Genomic DNA, 20,679 nt, shown 5'->3' with positions numbered 1-20,679 from the left:
ATAGTATAGAATGCTTGTCTATTTAGCCTTTCCTAAAATTAAAAACAAAATTGTTTTTAAAAATAAAATGTACTTTTTACAGATAAAATACTTATAACTAATATAAATTTAGAAATCACAGATAGGACAAATATATATGATATGTATATTTATGACATATATTTATACTCAGAAAATTGATCAGAGAAAACCATTTTCAACGTATCATTGTTTTTCTACCCAACTAATATTTTTATGTATGTATGCATATACATACACCCATATATTCTTTTTTAAATTGTATTTTAAGTTCTGGGGTACGTGTGCAGATCTTGCAGGATTGTTGCATAGGTACACACATGCCATGGTGGTTTGCTGTCTCCATCCCCCCGTCACCTACATCAGACATTTATCCCACTGTTATCCCTCCCCAACCTCCCTGCCCCCCGCTGTCCCTTCCCTAGCCCCGCAACCCCCAACATACCCTAGTGTGTGATGGTTCCCTCCCTGTGCCCATGTGTTCTCATTGTTCAACATCCACCTATGAGTGAGGACATGTGGTGTTTGGTTTTCTGTTCTTGTGTCAGTTTGCTGAGAATGATGGTTTCCAGATTCATCCATGTCCCTACAAAGGACACGAACTCATCGTTTTTTATGGCTCCATAGTAGTCCATGGTGTCTATGTGCCACATTTTCTTTGTCCAGTCTATCATTGATGGGCATTTGGGTTTGTTCCAGGTCTTTGCTATTGTAAACAGTCAGCACTGCTTTTTAATTCTCATTGTAGAGCTCTTTCACCTCGTGGTTAGCTGTATTCCTAGGTATCCTATTCTTTTTGTGGCTACTGTGAATAAGATTGTGTTCTTGATTTGCCTCTTGGTTTGGATGTTATTGATATATAGAAATGCTAGTGATTTTTATGCATTGATTTTGTATCCTGAAACTTTGCCGAAGTTGTTTATCAGATCTTGAAGCCTTTGGGCAGAGACTATGGGGTTTTCTAGTTTAGAATCATATTGTCAATGAAGAGAGATAGTTTGACTTTGTCTCTTCCTATTTGGATGACTTTTATTTCTTTTTCTTGCTTGACTGCTCTGGCTGGGACTTCCAGTACTATGTTGAATAGGAGTGGTGAGAGCAGGCATCCTTGTCTTGTGCCAGCTCTCAAGGGAAATGCTTCCATCTTTTTTCCCATTCAGTATGATATTGGCTGTGGGTTTGTCATAGATAGCTCTTAGCACTTTGAGGTATGTTCCTTTGATGTCTAGTTTGTTGATTGTTTTTAATATGGAGGGATATTGAATTTTATCAAAAGCTTTTTCTGCAGCTATTGAGATGATCATGTGGTTTTTATTTTTAATTCTGTTTATGTAATGAATCACATTTATTGACTTGCATATGTTGAACCAATCTTGTATCCAGGAATAAAGCCTACTTGATCATAGTAGATTAGCTTTTTGATGTGCTGCTGGATTCAGTTTGCTAGTATGTTGTTCAGAATTTTTGCATCTATGTTCATGAGGGATATTGGCCTGATGTTTTCTTTTTTGGTGTGTGTCTCTGTGAGGTTTTGGTATCAGAATGATGCTGGCCTCATAGAATGAGATAGTGAGGAATTCCTCCCCCTCAATTTTTTTGAAATAGTTTCCATAGTATTGGTACTAGCTCTTCTTTGTATGTCTGGAAGATTTTGTCTATGAATCCATCCAGTCCAGGATTTTTTCTTGGTATTTATTTATTTATTTATTTATATTACTGATTCAATTTCAGAACTCATTTTTGATCTGTTCAGGGTTTCAATTTCTTCCCAGTTCAGTCTTGGGAGATTGTATATTTCTAGGAATTAATTCATTTCTTCCAGGTTTTCTAGTTTGTGTGTATAGAGGTGTTTGTAATAGTCTCGGAGAGTTTTTTTCTTGCATTTCTTTGGTGTCGGTGGTAATGTCTTCTTTGTCATTTCTGATTGTGTTTATTTGGATCTTCTTTCTTTTTTTTTTTTTATTGGTCTAGCAAGCAGCCTATCAATCTTATTTATTCTTTCAAAAAATGAACTTTTGGTTTTGCTGATCTTTTGTATCGTTTTTCTCAGTTCTGTTTTGATTTGGTTATTTCTTTACTTTTGCTAGCTTTTGGGTTGGTTTGCTCTTGTTTTTCTAGTTCCTCTAGGTGTGATGTTAGGTTAAATTTGACAGAAATTTTTTGCTATGTTTTCCAACCATCTTCCATGGAAAATACATGCAGTTATATAAAAAGCTCTTTGTTCTGCTGCACACTTTCTAGTTTGGGTAAACAATACTGGGATTAGAGATGGGGAGAATGGAGTTCCTCTGCCCACCCCATTTCTCTTACTGTCTTCCTACTTTGTTTTATTGATTTTCATAGCACTTCTCACTGCCTATTGAGGGTTGAATGGTGCCTTCTCTAAAAGACATGTTGAAATATGTGTCAGTTTGCTCAGGTTACCGTAACAAGTATCACAGACTGGGCAGCTTAAACAACAGAAATTAATTTTTTCATAGTTCTGGAGACTAGGAAGGCCAAAATCAAGGGTTTGGGAAGCCTGGTTGCTTCTGAATTTGTCTCCATTGCTTATAGATGGCCATCTTCTTCCTGTGTCTATCTGTGCCCTATTCTCTTCTTATAATGAACATCAGTCATATTTCATCAGGGCCCACCCCCAATAACCTCTTTTAACCTAAATTACCTCCTTAAAGACTGTCTTCAAATATAGTGAAATTCTGAGGTACTCAAGGTCAGAATTTCAACATATGAATTTGCCCCATAATAAAGTCCTAACCTCTGGTACCTGTGAATGTGATCTTACTTAGAAATAGGGTCTTTGCAGATGTAATCAAATTAAGGTGAAATTATACTGGATTAGGGTGGGTCCTAAATACAATGACTGCTGTCATTAAGAGGAGAGAGTAATACAGAGGAGATATACATGGAAGAAGGCCATGTGAAGATAGAGACAGAGATTGTAGTTATGCTGTCATAAGCCAAAGAATGCAAAAAAAAAAAAAAAAAATTTTAAGACACCATCAGATGCTAGAAGCAGCAAGGAAAGATTCTTCTTAGAGCCATCAGAGGGAACATGGCCCTGCTGACATCTTGATTTTGGACTTTCAGTTTCCAGAACTGTGCAAGAAAAAATTTCTGTTGTTTTAAGCCACAGTTTGTGGTAATTTGTTACAGCAGCCCTAGTTAACTAACACACTACTTGACATTATATATTTGATAAATATCTTCTGTGTCCTCCACTAGAATATAAACTATATGAGGACAGGCATTTGCCTGTGTTGGTCACTGTTGTAATGTCAGCGTAGTGGATATTTGCTTAATGAATGAATGGATGAATGAGGGCAATCTTGAAGGGAGCAGGGAGGAGCAGAGGTGGCAGAAGAAAAAAGGGGAGTATATGAACATGAGTATAAAATATACTAATCTACCAAGTGGGCTTCTGGTGGGAGGAGGTGAAGGGGTTGAGTCCCCTGTCCAGTTTGATGTGGCAAGAATTAGATACAAAATATGGAAATATGGGCTGGAAGAACCCTGGAAACATAAACCCTAGTAAGCAGAAACCGAGTGGATTGCATTGGACTTTCACGGCTGCTGGAAGTAGCAGAGTCCAAGCAGCCAGTTATACCCTGATCCTTAAGGAGCAACAGGCCCAGCTGACATTGGTTTAAATTTAAGGTACTTAATCTCCTAGATTTATCCTACATGTCTCCTACATTTTTCCATGATATTTATCTGTTCATACATTTCCTATGAGTGTGGGGAAATTTTCTCAAACTCCTAATTCTCTAGTGGAGTTTTCTGCAGCAGCACACCTGGCTCCAGTGTATTTTTTTTTTATCTGAAAGCAGCCTTTCCTGACCTTACGTGTTTCTGTTTTCAGAGATGAAATGTCATTTCACATTTTATTATAAATCCAAATGATGGGTTTTTATATTGTTCTTTATTTTTTAAAAGAAGTTTCTGAAAACTTTTTTGTTCTGAATCCTCAGGAGGTCTCAATATTTTCAACTGTTGAATCACTCTTTCTCTCTCTCCAATCCCTCTCTTTCTCTCTCTCCCTCTTCTGCTTCCTCTTCCTGTCCCTCTCCTTTTCCACACCTGCCTTTATTTCCACTCAGTAAGTTTCCTGTATTCGTTCTTCCTGATGTCCATGCTTAATCATTCCTGGGATTGACATGCCAGAGACTTCATGAGAAAATTATATTTTCTATTGTTTTACTTTGATAAATAAGGGTTTCATTTGATTGGAAGAAATAGAAAGAGTGTTTTATAAAGGAGACAGACATGGGACAGGAAAGTGAGCTGCTGGGCCAACTATTTTCTCTTCCATGTTTGTTGTAGCAAATGATGAGTCTTGTCCCACTTCTTCTAAGGTCTTGATTGTCCTTATAAACAGCCTGCTAGAGCAATGCCTTTGCCTTCCTTAGCCCCTTTGTCTCAGCAAGCTGAGTCTGGCAGTGATGTCCACTGGTCTCACTCTTCCCCATGTGTAAGTACTTGCATGCTTCCAGAAATGTTTGAGTTTTCTCTTTCTCACTTGGCCTATAGCTTACCTGTTCGTATCTGGAGCTGCTCTGACCTTGAGAGCTTCTGTGGAATCCCATCCATTATTCCCCATGTGTTGGTAAGTCCTTTCCTTAACCCAGTCCCATGTATACAACATGCTGCCCTTCCATGTTTTGCAGAATTGATGTAGATTTTTCCATTATTTCTATATCTTTGGTTATTAAATAGTGGAAATTTGGGAGAGAAAGAAGTGAATGACATGGGATCAAGGTGTTGTCTTGAAACAGAACTGAGAGAATGATAAGACAACTGACAGTTTTACAGAGGAGGTAGGTCTTAGAGGGTGGAAGAGGGCACATGTGAGCTGGGGTTAGAAAGTTCTAGGTTTTAATTCCAGCTTGCCCTCATTCTGGCTATGCTCTTGGCTATTTGATATATCAGTGTCAAAGTCTCTTTCTTATATCTTTGAGATATTTAGGAATGGAAATCATTTGTATGTATAGAAAGGAAGAGGGAAGGCATTAGATACTGAAAACAAGAACAAAGGCACAGACATTGGAATGAGGGTAATCTGTACGGCTATAAAGCTGAGGTATTGCAGATAGTGTGTTTGCCTATCCTACAGTCATTCCTTCTTTTTCTTGGTCAGAAAGTCCAGTTTTTTCATGTGTCTATCCTCTTTCACACAGCTGTGATGGTCCCTCTCCACCATGGCTGAAGCATAGGTCAGATTTAGGCTTACACCTGTGATATGGTAGCCAGGGAGTCAGGATGGACAATGAGGGGGCTTCTGGGCAAAGTCTTCTCACTGTTGGAAAGAAAACAAGAGGCAGAAGTACCTTCCTCTGTTGTTCTGGACATTGTTGCATGTGATGCCTTGAGCAGAGGGAGAGTGATCCTGAGAACAAGCTCCCTGCTGAGAATGGACTGATTGTCCTGGATGTTAGAGAGAAGAGGAAGAAAGCAGGTTGTCTGATGATGTACAGGCACTGGATTAATCAATACTATAGCTTCTGTCTCTTTAGACTTCTTTGATTAATAAAGCCAGTAGAATTGTATGGCTTTTCTTTTCTATATTTTGCAACATGAAGCATACAAAATGATGTGACAGAGACCAGTGTATATTTGGCTGTACTGGGAAGTAAATGTGGTTAAGTCAGAAGGAGGAATGTCATTAGGAGACTTGAAAACCAGCTGGAAGACTTGAGATTTGGTGTGGTAACTCACAGGGAGCTGCAGAAGAGTCTTGAACAAACTGATCTTGATGAATATTAACATTTTAGATAAGATTCATTTAAGAATGATATGGTGGCCAAAATAAAGGATAGAAAAGTCTGAATTTAAGAAGACCAACTGAAAAGTTCGATTGGTCGGGGACTAGACCAGTTTTGTATTAGAGGATGACATGGTTTGGCTCTGTGTTCCCACACAAATCTCATCTTCAATTATAATCCCCATGTGTTGAGGGAGGGAGGTGATTGGATCATGGAGGTGGTTCCCCCTTGTTCTCATGATAGTGAGCGAATTCTCACAAGATCTGAGGGTTTCATAAACATCTGGCATTTCTCCTGCTTACACTTCTCTCTCCTATCAGCATGTGAAGAAGGTCCTTTCTCCCCCTTTGCTTTCCACCATGATTGTAAGTTTTCTGTGGCCTCCCCAGCCATGTGGAACTGTGAGTCAGTTAAACCTCTTTCCTTTATAAATTACCCAGTCTCGGGTATTTCTTTATAGCAGTGTGAGAACAGACAGACTAATACAGAGGAAATCACTGTCTACTTTTCATTTAGTTTTTCCTTCTTTTCTTTGTCCTCCTATAAGGCCTGGTAGAGAAGAACTTCCTATTAGTGAGATTGGATATTATATCATTTGGGCAAAGTCCTTAGTATAAAAGATGCTATCAAGGAGCAGGCTGATATTTTTTCAAGAAGAAGGCAGACAAATGCCCAGGATGTGAGAGATAGAGGATCAAAAAAGAAGCCTTTCTTAGATGTAAATAGCACTATCCCTGTCTGACCTATCCTTCCAGTTTTGTTCACTGAACTCATTGAGATGGTAAAACCAAAGGAGAAGGAGAAATTATTACTCCCTAATATCAGTTGGGAGCATCCAGTGGCTTCATAACTCCTTCTTAGTTTGAGAAGCCTCTCAGTAGGAAAATGTATTCTGACATAGACTTTGGATATCCCTATGTACTTACCTGTGTGATATACCTTTATAAAGAAAATACTTACTTGTGTGATATTCCTTTATAAAGAAAACATATTTCTATTTAATTCTTAGTTTAATGTGAAAACCTGTAAAACAGGGACATATAGTCAGTTCTGTTAAGCTAATGTGATATTTGAACATTTGGATTTAAGATAACACAGTGTTTCCATGATTAAAAACGTGTTCTCCAACAGTTCACTTTAGTAACTTTTCTGGTCTTCATTAAAAATACTACATTATTATATTTTTGGTTGACTTTACTAACAACATTTCTGTTTTGAAAAGTAAACTCTAACTGCAAAGTAAGTTATTTTCATGCCTGGTAAGGACACATTCTTCTAAATAATGATTACAAAGGAGAAATTAGAGATTCACATGGCTTTTACCCAGCAGGAAATGTATCTTGAGACTCAATAAATTTAAGCTAATCTGATTTTTTTAAAAAGCACATTTTCTTCTCTATACATAATTGTATTTGGCTAAAAATCCCAGAAAAGCTGACAAACAGTGGATTAAAAACTAATGAGATTATTTGTCTAATGCTTCACATCCAGACAAGAAGAAGGAAGGGGAGAGGAACACCAGTTGACTTTTACTTGTATTTCACTGGACAGAGCAGAGTCACCTGGCCACCACTAGATATGAGGCAGTCTGTGAAAGCGAGTTTTCTGCTGTGCTGCCTTTATAGTAAAAGGAAATAAGTAACAAAAGGTTGGAATGAGTATTGAACTGGACAATCAAAAGTATATGCTTCAATAACACAGAAATTAATTAGTTGCTTTGAGAGAAGAAGGAATGCCATATAATGACAACTCAGATTTCAGATGGCAAATTGTTTGGCTAGGTTTAGACACAGTGAACTTAAATCACAGTTATATGGTGTACATCATTCTAGGGTTGTTGAATAGAACAGAGTCATTCTAAATAATTTAGGAACAAAGGAGTTTAATATAGGAATAAGAGCTTAGTTAGATGTTGAGAAATTGAGAGCAAAGGTCAGGAAAACTGCAGACTCCAGTAGGTCAAAAAAGCAGACCTTGGAGACCTGAACCTGAAGCACCAAAGTGAGTTATTTTCAAAAGCTTTTTTGGTAACTGACATGATTCTCAAAGTCTTTGAGAACTTTTGGCCTGTATGTCCAGCAAAATGACAGGCACATAGTTGAGGCTCTTGAATTCATAAGAATACCTTGGCTGTTGAAGCCTGCATACCAGTGCTGAAATCTACTTATCAGTGTCCAGACACACCCAGTATTTGGATGAGGGCTCTGTTTAGGAAACACACCACTCCAGGTATTTCAGATAGAAGGAAATGAATACAGGGAATTGGTTACACAAATGGTGGATGAGCTGAAAAGCCGAACAGGACTGTGAGGCAACACAGAAATTAGAAACCTTAGGAAGCCTCTACCACCCTGTGGCTGAAAGGCATAAGAACCTGTAGTATTATCAGAGAGCATAAGCTGAGGTCATTTGGCAGGAACTAGGAGGGAAGGAGTTTTCTAGTGGAGCTGGAGCCATGAAGACATAATTGCTACCCTTTAGCCAAGAGAGAATGGATAAGCAGTACCCTGGCTTCTTCCTCTCTCCTACTCTCCAATCTTCTGTCTGTGCTTCCACTTGGCAAAACTCAGGCAGAAGTCAGCCTGTAGGGGTCAGCCTCTGTGATGCAGAGCAGAGTACAACAACTACAAGAAATAAATCTGCAGGTGAATAGGAAATGATAAGTACAGGCTGTGTGTGTGTGTGTGTGTGTGTGTGTGTGCACATGTGCAAGTGATGCCTGAGGATGGAGAAGGATCTCAATGGTGTCTATACGAACTGGCTTCTTTCCTGGTGCTTCATCATCCCCTTATGTTCTGCATAATCCTGGAGACCTAAGCTTTGACCTACTAGTGTCATATATGGGCAGTTTGATGGCTCAGCTGCCTGGCCCTGCTAAGTCTATGCTATTTTCATTTTCCCCTTGTGGCCGGTTCTAACAGGTGGACTCTTATATGATTAATGCTTGGCAAAATTGCAGTTGTGCTGAGTTTTTTGATCCAGTTTGAGTTCCTTATGAGTTAGATGAAAGGTGGGATAATTTGCAGAGATGAAGAAAGAGATTTAAGATTTAGAGATCATAACTATGTCAGTTCCCTTTGAAAATTTCCAAGTTTGATTTAAAAGTTTTAATATTGGTTAGAGAGTAGGTCTTTAGTTTAAGCGTTGATTTATTGAGGAATTTATGTTAAACATTACAATACTTCCCTAAGTTTACTTAGGAATTTAGAGCCTAGAACACTGAACCTGGGAAAGTTGATATCCGTGGCCCTGCAAAAAGCTTTATACTATTTTTTCATCATGTATTTTAACATCTATAACTGGCAAAGCGATTTTATTGATTGTCTTCATGCTGAATTATCTAAAAGGTGGCAATGCATGATTTACCTAGTGAACATTCTTGATGTTCAAATTGTCTTTGGGACATGTATGAAATGTGAAATTGGAATGCTGGACCTTGTTGGTAAGTTAATTCATTTATAACATGTTGCAAACCTGCACACTCAAATGTAGCTTGAAACGTTTTTCTGTACATTTGACATATTGTAAAAATGGGCCATATTGGGTAATGTCAGTGCTGTATCCAGGTCCAAAAACATCTTTTAAATATTTAACTTCCAGCCACCAGCACCTATGGTTCATTCTCTGAGGACTGCCCCTACTTTTCCCCTCACATGCAGAGAGAGGGAACTGCCTGGGGATTCATGTTCCCCTGAGATGGTTCTTACCTGAAAGGGAGTAGACTTTGAAAGCTCCAGCTCCCTTGTCTGTGAAGTCAGGACAACTCTGAGGATTAACTAAAACTCCAAAGTTCTCCTGCAAGAGCAGACTGAAGTCACACTCTATGGCTTTGGAATTCTGATTGCTGTGTGACAAATTATTACAATATTTAGTGGCTTAAGAAAACATTATTATCCCATACAGTTTCCGAAGGCCAGGAATCTGGGAGTGGCTTAGCTGGATGGTTCTCGTTCAGGGTCTCTCAAGAAGTTGTAATTGAGCTATCGTCTGGGGCTCTAGTCATCTGAAGCTGGAGAATCTGCTTCTAAGCTCACTCACAAGGCTGTTGGCTGGAGACCTCAATCAATTCCTTGCCATATGGGCCTTCGCACAGGGCTGGTTGAGCATCTTCAAGATATGGCTCCTCGATTCTATCAGAGCTAATGGGGGTGGGGGATCAGAGAGAGAGAGAGAGAGAGAGAGAGAGAAAGTAAGAAAGAGAAAGAGAAAGGAGGAGGAGAGGAGGAAGAGGAGGAGGAGGAGAAAAGGATGAGGATGGGGAGGGGAAAGAGGGGGAGGAGGAGGGGAAAGGGGCAGGGGGAGGAGGAGTAGGAGGGGGAGGAGAAGGAGGAGGGGGAGGAGGGGGAGTAGAAGGAGGGGGAGGAGGAGGAGGGGGAGGAGGAGGTAAAAGCAACAGTTTTTAATAGCCTAATCTTGAAAGTCATATACCATCATCTCTGCCATGTTCTATGGGTCACACAGAAATCAACCCTGATACATTGTGGGAGGAGACTATACAAGGGTGTAAATAACAGGAGGTAGGAACTACTGGGGGCCATCCTGAGGACTGGCTCTCAAAGTTTCTCTTCCTTCCCTGTTCCCTACTTCCCCTTCTCCTTTACTCATTTCCCATGGCAGGACTTCCTTAATAAATTACTTGTATGAGAATTCTTGTCTTAGGATCTACTTCTGCAGAGCCTGCCCTAAATAATTGCTATTTCTTTATCTAAAATACGGATCGGCAAACTATAGTCAGTGGGCCAAATCCAGCTTGCAAACTAAGAAGGTTTTTAATATTTTTTAATGGTGGAAAAAAATCCAAAGAAGAAAATTTTTTCATAATATGTGAAAATTATATGAAATTCAAATTTCAGTGTCTATTTTATTGGAACACAGTTTTTAATGTATTGTTTGTGGTTGCTTTCACACTACAATAGCTGAGTTGAGTAGTTGAGATAGAGATTTCAGGGGCTACTAAAATATTTACTTTCTGGCCATTTATAGAAAAAGCAGTTTGCTGACCCCTGGTGTAAAGTAAACCAGCATGGTGTGGTTTGTGCTCTGATGATTTTCCAGGCTTTGGGACTACTGGTTTCCTTGGCCTTCACTCCAAAATCTTGTCAGTTCACTCATGTCACTCTTAACGCTTTCCAGTGTTTTTTTTTTGGTCAATCCAGGTAGAAATAAAAATAAATTAGTTTGAATTTGCCAGCTCGACTCCTCTGCATGGAAAGAGAGGGGCTGTAACTTTCAGCAGTGGGAATCTGGTAGAAGAAACAAAGTTCCTGCTTGGTCCTCTGAGTTGTGCCAGTTGTCAAAACCCTAAACAACTACTGTGGCTTGATTCTCAGAATGGGGCATGTTTTTATTGTTGTAAGTAGGAATTTCTTTATTTTATAATTTATTTTTTAAAAACTTTTATTTTAAGTTCAGGGATACTTGTGCAGATTTGTTACATAGGTAAACTTGTGTCATTGGGGTTTGCCATACAGATTATTTCATCATCCAGGTATTAAGCCTAGTACCCGTTAGTTCTTTTTCCTTATCCTCTTTCTCCTTCAACCCTCCACCCTCTGGTTGGCTGTGGTGTCTGATGTTCCCCTGTGTTCCATGTGTTCTCATCATTTAGCTCCCACTTATGTAAGTAGGAATTTCAAATAATTTGGAGAGCAGCCCTTCAAATATCTGCTCTCTAAATTATTTGAAATTCCAGCCACCAGACAGCCAACCAAACAATTTCATGTCCTGATATTTACTTATAGAAGCAGATAGAATTTGATTATAGGTGATCTCAGTGACGAGATGAAATACTACAATAAAGATTTTCTTTGCATAACAGGATTATATAAAGGGGATAAGTTAGTTACCCCCAACATACTTTGTAATTTAAATAAAGCATGTATTACCATTCTTTCTCTTATTATCTTCACACAGGCCTCTGAGGCAGGCGAGGTATTTCAATTCCTGATTTACAGATGAGGAAATGGATAAAATGATGGATTAAAAGTTAGCTAATTACATAGCGGTGAAGCTGGAGTAAGAATTCAGGCCTCTTGACTTCTAATCCAGTGTTCTTTCCCCTAAACTACTTGGCTATTTACTGTGTGCAGGGTATTGTATGAAGCACAGTGGGAACTTAGAGTGAAATAATACTTAACAATAGTACTTATATTTAAATGCCACTTTAAACTCCCCCCTCCCACAAACATCTATTTTCTCTGTTGAAATTAGTATATATTAGATTACTCTTGCTCATGCTGTCTTGTTTAGTAGCTGTCAAATGAATTTCTATACACATGAGTTTTACATTATAATCGATGTAACACAATTGGTATCTAGAGGAAAAGCCTTTTATCTATTAACTCCTCCTTTATTGGTTCCTTGTTCCCTAAGAAATAGAGCTAAAGCAAGAAACCTTTTGCAATTTTAGTCTTTCACTAATAACTCCATATGCAGAGGATGTTTTAGACATTTTTTTGAGTTAAAATGAGGATACAACTTCTTGATTTGACAGGTCATATGGTTTTTTAAAGGATGAGAAACAGCAGTTTTAGTGATACTAGAGAAAGTGTGTTTCACATGAGATCTTCAGGGTAAAAGCTGGCCTCATTTATCTAACTGGCAAATATGGAAGACATTTTAAAGACTCTATAATTTATCTTACCATTTAGGAAACATGAGAAGTCTTCTTTTCTGATTATAAAGTTATTAAATGCTCATTAAAAATATGGAAACTGTAGAAAGTCGATAAAGATTTATTGATGACCAACCCAAGGGTGTTTACTATACATTAACATTTTTATGTATTTCCTTCTAGGTAAATTTTCCTTTGATACTATAATATACACACCCTGTAATTGTCTGAAAAGACTAGGATATACTGCTGTAATATACAGCTCTCAGTCACAGTGAGTTTAAACAACAAAGGTTTGTTCTTCATTCATGCTTGAAGTCTGTCACAGATGCCTTGAGCACCCTGCTTCGTAGTGCCATTTTCTCACTCCCTCGGCTGATAGGAAGCCATTTCCTGGAAGCTGCTGTGGCAGAGGGGAAAAAGGCTCTGGAAGCTCTTACCCCGGAAATAACATGTTCTGGTTTGAGGTGACAAATACCACTTTCACTCAATGACTTAGTATCCGGAACTACTCATGTGGGCCAGGAAGTGCCATTGTACCATGTGGTCAGAATATGAGAGAAATAGAAAAATTTGGCAAACGGCACTGATGATCACTGCACATAGACCTATCAAGCTGACCTCTATTTTTACTTTCTATCAAAATATAAAAAGCCTTCTTGTTCCACTGAAATACCTCACAAGTGGCATTGTATCGAGGGGGGCTGTACCTCAATACACATAAATACTTCCCATTGTTGGACATTTAGATTGTTGCAGATAGCTCAGAATTATGAAGATTTTATTTGAAAATGTTTTCCAGTTAATTATAAAGATTTTCCATTTTTTTTCCTATTCTCCTTCAGCGCAGGGAAAGACAAAGATGAACTTTTTACATTTTATAAACAAAACAAAAAGGCAATTCATTTCATTTAGTTGTGCGAGAGATGAGATTCAGGAAGGTGCATGCCAAAATGCTAGAGCAAGAATCCCTCACCTTGACTATTGAAAAATCAATTAGCTTATATAATCACTTGGGTGAGTCTTTCAGGATTTTTGGCCCAGACTCTAGCATGGAAGGCCAACTTGGATATTGGGAAGAAAGGCTGTAATTTCTTTCTTCCTTTTACAAGTAGTTCAGTTGTTGTGTAACCAGAAAGTAGTACTTCACTGAAGACAGCTTCACATCATGTGTCAATATTCTTTGCTTATGCAACATCATATTACTTCTCATAAGGGTTATGAATTTTGTGAGGTGATTAGAGGAATATTTTTTTCCAGTACCACAACCTACTGGAAAAAAATTTTTTTTGACTGATAGCCCTGAAAAGCGAATAAAGCTAGTCTTTTTAATGTGCCTTTAATCCTACTCACATATTCTATTGATGCATTTTGAATGTCTTTTATTTTCACAGTGAGTGATTTCAAAGAGAGATTATGGACTTTTCCAGCGTAAATGGTGAATCCTTTCCTTTGTAGTCGCTTCCTTTTTTTTTTTTAACCGCTAATTGTCTTTTATGGTCTCCTATAAATATTCAGTTGTTAAACTTTTAATTTTTTATATTTTATTTATCTAAGTAAAATTTTAGATTTTACACACAAATGTGCGCGCGCGCGCGCGCGCACACACACACACACACACACACACAGGCATCTTTAGCATAATTTCATGGCCAATGTCTCTTCTAAATATTAAACACTTTGAGACTTGTGTTTTTTAAAATATGACTGTATCCTTCATATGATATTAACAAGAGATTTTCTCCCTCCAACTCCCACCCTTCCACGAATGTTCACAGAGAGTAAAAGTCTGTTTTTCCTGTTTCTGAGTACATATATCATTGAAGATGGATTCACCAATAGCATGGCAAGAATTCTACTTCAATGCACAAATAATGTGGTGGCAAAGTTTGAAGAACTTGGGGCAATAATTATGGATAATTGCACACAAGGGAAGAGCTCAATATGTCCTTAGGCCTTTGAGGTATAGATGGAAGGTCTCCAATAGTTTCTATTATACTAAGCCATAAGGCTTAGTATCAGCATGACTTACAAGTGTCATTTTCTTTGGCTAACATTTCCTCCTCCTCTTGCCTAGTGGTCCTTACTGATATAGTTTCCATCACTGGGAAAGAAATGTCAAAAGACAAATGTTTGAATTCATATACTAATTTAGTGAAGCTAGATGAAGACTCAAATGAATGTTTGTTTGATGTTAGTCTTTTAGGGTTGCCAAGCCATCTGCCTCATTCAGCAATGGTCTCATTATTTTTCAAGCTTATTCTGCATTTTGTTGATAGATTTATTTAATAGATTCTCAGGAGCTGTTTGCCAATCTTGCTCCCTCTTTCAAAAAGCACCCAACGCAACAAGAAATGATCTATGATGGTCTTCCTGCATTTTGATACTGTTAGTAGGAATGGGATGGAGTCATTTGAGAAGTTGTGATATCCTTTTAAATGCAGAGTTCTATCAAGGAAGAGAGTTGACAGTTCAGTATGGGACAGCTGTCTGAAGGTCACCCTGTTTAACATGTGGGAGTTGTAATAGCTGGTGAGTCCAATTCTACAGAGTAAGGTGTTAACATCTTATCGATACATTAGCTTTTTCAGCCCTGAGTCCTCTTACAGCTTAAGAATTAATATCTTACCCCCATATAAGCATTTAACTCCATTCTGGTTGCTAGAATCAGAATAATTATATTCTTATTGACATTTACTTATATCCTATTCTAAAAAAGCATTTAAGATAGATTACATGAAGTAAAACTGGATAATTACAAGAAAAAGATAAGATCCCCAAAGTTAGAGAGATTTAATTAAAATACATTAACTTGAAATAATGCAATTAGTGGCATGAATTTGGAGGTTAGAGATCTATGACAAACATTTGATAAACTCATTTCCAGAAATGAAGTTTTTAACATAATTTGTTGAAATAGATTTAATGACCTCTTATACTTTATGAATAAGGTTTTTAATGACCTAAAACCTTATTCATAAAGTAGAAATGGGGTGTCATAAAGTGGGCAATGGCTTCTAGAAAGAGGGAGAATTGTTTCTTCTTTCATTCCCTCTTCCTGGAGGAGGTTAGAGAGGAAGTTATTTCTTCCTTTGGGAAAAAAAGTCTGAAATGATGGAAAGTTTTCTGTCTCCTCCATGTTTTTTCCTCTGGATAGATTAAGGAGGCAAAGTTAATTGGAAATGGAGAAGCCTGTTTCCTGGTTATTTTCTTCAAGTGTGATATTTTGGTTTCACAATTTTCACCTGAAAATTCAGCTATTGCTAGAGAGTATTAGGTTTGTCCATCATCTGCATCTTATAGGGTGTTAGGGAGAAAGAAATTATTTTGCATTGAGGAACTCCCTGGGGAAAGGATAGCCACTGATGGGTGTCCTGCAGATTGGGGCCTTGCAGAGCCATAGCTCATTATGAGGGAAGGATGGGGAACAGAAGCAAAGAGTGGCTGGAAGTAGAAGGAAAGGCAATTCAGAAAGGTGGAAAGGCTTCCACGAAAAGTTTATTTTTCCCTTTTGCCTCAGGCCTTGCAGATAGGTCAGAGTATCAGTCACTCATGATATTGAGAATCTGCTCAGTGCAGCCCTTTGAATATTGCCAGAGGCCCTCTACCTTCATATGGTGAGGCAAATGAGCCAGTTGGTTAGTCACCCTATGTGGAACTGCTCAGAAGTCAGTGTAGCTCATACCCAGCCACTGATTGACTGTATTTCCTGGGAGTAGATTCTGGCAGTCTTTAAATTGGAGAAGGACTTTAAATGGTAAAGGTGTTAGTAGTTCACATGTTACTTAGCCCCTTCCTTTCAATTTGAAAACTCCAGATGACCTGCTTAATGCATTGTTAGACTTATCGCATTAGTCTAACAATTCAATGCCTGATGGATGAAGAACATTAGGGTTTTTACAGAGAGTGAATAGCCTCAGTACTACTTATATCCTCTCAAGAAGCACCCTAGACATAGCCACTTAGAGTTCAGTAGGGGAGCTTCAGGGCTTATGTTTCATTGGGTGGCAACACCAGTGCCATGTTGAATATAGTTTGTGGATTTAGGAGCACAACAGAGGTTACATTGCTTAAGGGTGTGCTTGGCTTGCCTCGCTTTATAGCTCTCTTTCTCATGTTGCAGAGTTGTTTTTCATTCCCATTGCAGCTGAAACATACACAGAGATAAAAAGTTTTCTGAGTTTAAGAAAAGAATAAAGAGTGTCATTTGGGGGATTGTGAAAAAATATCAAAGTAAAGCAGGTCTCATAACTCAAGTCCTAAGTAGTGCTCTAAGGACTGAAAACAGACCATGTTTGTCTTTAAATGACCTAGTTTGCTGTGTAGTTTGTGTTTTAGTTCTGGAACTTTATGTGTGGGTGTGGGTGTGTGTATATACACACCCCCTTATAGAGTTAAGAAGTGAAGACAGGCATACATTGGATGCAGAATAAAAAATAAAATATAAAATTGAAGGAGGGTTCCAGAGTATTTCTGCTTCATGTATATATTATATTCATATCTATATTCATAATTCCATTTTTTTTATTGTATTTTATGTTCTGGGGTACATGTGCGGATCATGCAGGATCGTTGCATAGGTACAAACATGGCAACGTGGTTTGCTGCCTCCATCCCCCCGTCACCTACATCTGGCATTTCTCCCTATGTTATCCCTCCCCGACCTCCCCTCCCCACCCAGTGCTGTCCCTCCCTTGGCTCCCTCAAAAGACCTCACTGTGTGATGCTCCCCTCCCTGTGTCCATGTGTTCTCATTGTTCAACCTCCACCTATGAGTGAGAACATGTGGTGTTTGATTTTCTGTTCTTGTGTCAGTTTGCTGAGAATGATGGTTTCCAGATTCATCCATGTCGCTACAAAAGACACAAACTTGTCACTTTTTATTGCTGCATAGTATTCCATGGTGTATATGTGCCACATTTTCCTTGTCCAGTCCATCGTTGATGGGCATTTGGGTTGGTTCCAGGTCTTTGCTATTGTAAACAGTGCCACCATGAATATACATGTGCATGTGTCCTTATAGTAGAACGATTTATAAACCTTTGGGTATATACCCAGTAATGGGATTGCTGGGTCAAATGGAATTTCTATTTCTAGATCCTTGAGGAATCGCCACACTGTCTTCCACAATGGTTGAACTAATTTACACTCCCACCAACAGTGCAAAAGTGTTCCTATTTCTCCACATCCTCTCCAGCATCTGTTGTTTCCAGATTTTTTAATGATCACCATTCTAACTGGTGTGAGGTGGTATCTCAATGTAGTTTTGATTTGCATTTCTCTAATGACCAGTGATGATGAGCATTTTTTCATGTTTGTTGGCCTCATATATGTCTTCTTTTGTAAAATGTCTGTTCATATCCTTCTCCCACTTTTGGATGGGTTTGTTTGCTTTTTCCTGTAAATCTGTTTTAGTTCTTTGTAGATTCTGGATATTAGCCCTTTGTCAGATGGGTAGATTGCAAAAATTTTTTCCCATTCTGTTGGTTGCTGGTTCACTCTAATGATTGTTTCTTTTGCTGTACAGAAGCTCTGGAGTTTAATTAGGTCCCATTTGTCTATTTTGCCTTTTATTACCAATGCTTTTGGTGTTTTAGTCATGAAGTCCTTGCCTATGCCTATGTCCTGAATGGTTTTGCCTAGGTTTTCTTCTAGGGTTTTTATGGTGTTAAGTCTCATGTTTAAGTCTTTAATCCATCTGGAGTTAATTTTGGTGTAAGGTGTCAGGAAGGGGTCCAGTTTCGGCTTTCTGTACATGGCTATCCAGTTTTCCCAACACCATTTATTAAACAGGGAATCATTTCCCCATTGCTTGTTTTTGTCAGGTTTGTCAAAGATCAGATGGTTGTAGATGTGTGGCATTGCCTCCGAGGCCTCTGTTCTGTTCCATTGGTCTCTATCTCTGTTTTGGTACCAGGACCATGCTGTTTTGATTACTGTAGCCTTGTAGTATGGTTTGAAATCAGGTAGTGTGATGCCTCTGGCTTTGTTCTTTTTGCTTAAGATTGTCTTGGCTATGCGGGTTCTCTTTTGGTTCCATATGAAGTTTAAGGTGTGTTTTTCCAGTTCTGTGAAGAAGGTCATCGGTAGCTTGATGTGGATAGCGTTGAATCTATAGATTACTTTGGGCAGTATGGCCATTTTCACGATACTGATTCTTCCTAACCATGAGCATGTATTTTGTATTTTCTTTTTTTTTTTTATTAGAGATGGGGTCTCACTGTGTTGCCCAGTCTGGTCTTGAACTCCTGAGTAAGAGATTCATCTGTCTCAGCCTCCCAAAGTGCTAGGATTACAGGCATGAGCCACCATGCCTGACCTTTAATTCCATATTTTGAGATAGAGCCATAATTCTATATTTTGAGATGATAGAGTGAGGAAGGAAGCCCTTCCAGATGGTTGCACACTTTTCTAGAGTAAATCTCTAGATTTTTAACTTTTAATTATAAGAGTGAGAATTTATTCTTATACTTACTCCTTTCAAGCATGTTGGTTAAAGTTTTGATAGGCAACTGAGAATTTTCCTAACGGAGTTCTGCTTGACTAAAGAGATTTACCATCCACCACTGGGTAGAGGTTGATTTAGGATGAAAGACAGATTTTAGCCCAATGGTTGAGGGCAATTGCATTAGTGAGGAAATAGGAATTATTCTATGTAAAAGTGTGGTTCCTAGGGAACATGGAGGGGGTCTTGAACATGTGACTATCAGGTAGATTCATAGACTATTTAAACATCAAGGATTTTAGGAGTTCTCAAACTTCATGGCTTTAATGAATAATGAGGTCCTTTTTGTTCTTAGTTTGTCCTTTTCATTCCATTCCTTCTGGAATCCATTCTTTGTTCCTTTCTTCCCTGAATTGCACTCTGGAGGTTGACCACTAAGGCCTGCATTCTTATGCTCCCTTTCCAGCTGGCTTTCTGTTGGGTTTAGCCAATAAGAGGCACCGATAAAAAATTAGGGAGGGGAGGAGAGAAACGGTAGTATATTTCTTCTCTACTGTTTTCCACTTTGGGGCTGTGATTTTGGCTTTTGGTCAGTCTTTCATGACCACACCTCCATATATCACTGGGTCCCTGTAGAACCATCACTTCTTCCTCTTGCATCTTCAGGACTAAGGGTGGTAATAGCTTCTAATTATTACAAATGTCTGGGTGTCTCAACACCCCTTGTTGATTCACTTCCCCCGACCATGCTTCTGGAAGTCTCTTCAGCCATCTGACTTGAGTTTTTTCCTGCTGAGACCTTGATAGGTATAAGTGTGAAGTAATTTGTGTTGAATCATATTGTGAATCGGTGTCAGATTTGGTAAAACTCCACTGAGTACCCATGATTTTTTTAGTCTAGTACTCTATCTACATGGCATCCCTGCCTGTTTGTTCTAACCGTTTTAGGGAGTTTTTGGAAGAAAGGCCTTGAGACTTGAGCGGCCATGAATTCATTTTTAAAAATAAATCCACACTGGCCTTGGCTATGTCTCTGTCCATGATAATAGAGGCTTACAAGGAGGGATATGACCTGGGGAGTCCTGTCCACTCCAGCTGTAAATTGCATTGCAACTCTAATGTAGATGTAACAGGAGAGAATGTGGCATAAGCAAGGAAGTTAAAGCAGTAGGGGAATGTATTGGGATGAGAGATAAAGTACTTTATCACTGTAGAGGAGTTACTTGAGTTCTGTTTCCCACTTCATTTTTTTCATTAAAAAGGAAAGTATGATTTATATAAAATTCACTCTTCTGGTGGAAACTCTGTGAATTTTGATAAACACATAGAGTCATGTATCCGCTACTACAATCAAGATAAAAAATAGTTCCATCACTACAGATAACTCCCCTGCCTGCTGCCCACTTGTAGTCAGCTTCTCCCCGCACCTACAACCACTGTTAACCACTGATCTGTTTTCTGTCTTTATAATTTTGCCTTATCTAGAGTGTCATATAAATGGAATCATACAGTTTGTAGCATTTAAGTCTGGCTTCTTTCACTTAGTGTAGTATGAGATTTATCCATGTCTTTGAAAGTGTTGGTAGTTTATTCCTTTTTATTACTGACCAATGTTTCTTTCCATTTATATAAAACAGTTTGTTTGCCAATTTCCCATGTCCCAGTGGAGGGAAATTTTCATTGTTTCCAGTTTTTGGAGATTATGAATAAAGCTTCTATAAGCAGTCATTCAAGGGGCTTTTATGTGAATGTAAATTTTTTATTTCATCTAGGAGTGCGACTTCTGTGTCGTATGGTAAGGCTATACTTATAAGAAACTGCCAAATTGTTTTCCAAAATAT

Source organism: Aotus nancymaae, unplaced genomic scaffold (assembly GCF_030222135.1).
Source record: "Aotus nancymaae isolate 86718 unplaced genomic scaffold, 86718_ANA_hifiasm-v0.15.2.pri h1tg000058l, whole genome shotgun sequence".
In the NCBI taxonomy this organism is placed as follows: Eukaryota; Metazoa; Chordata; class Mammalia; order Primates; family Aotidae; genus Aotus; species Aotus nancymaae.
Note: the sequence above shows the minus strand (reverse complement) of the source record.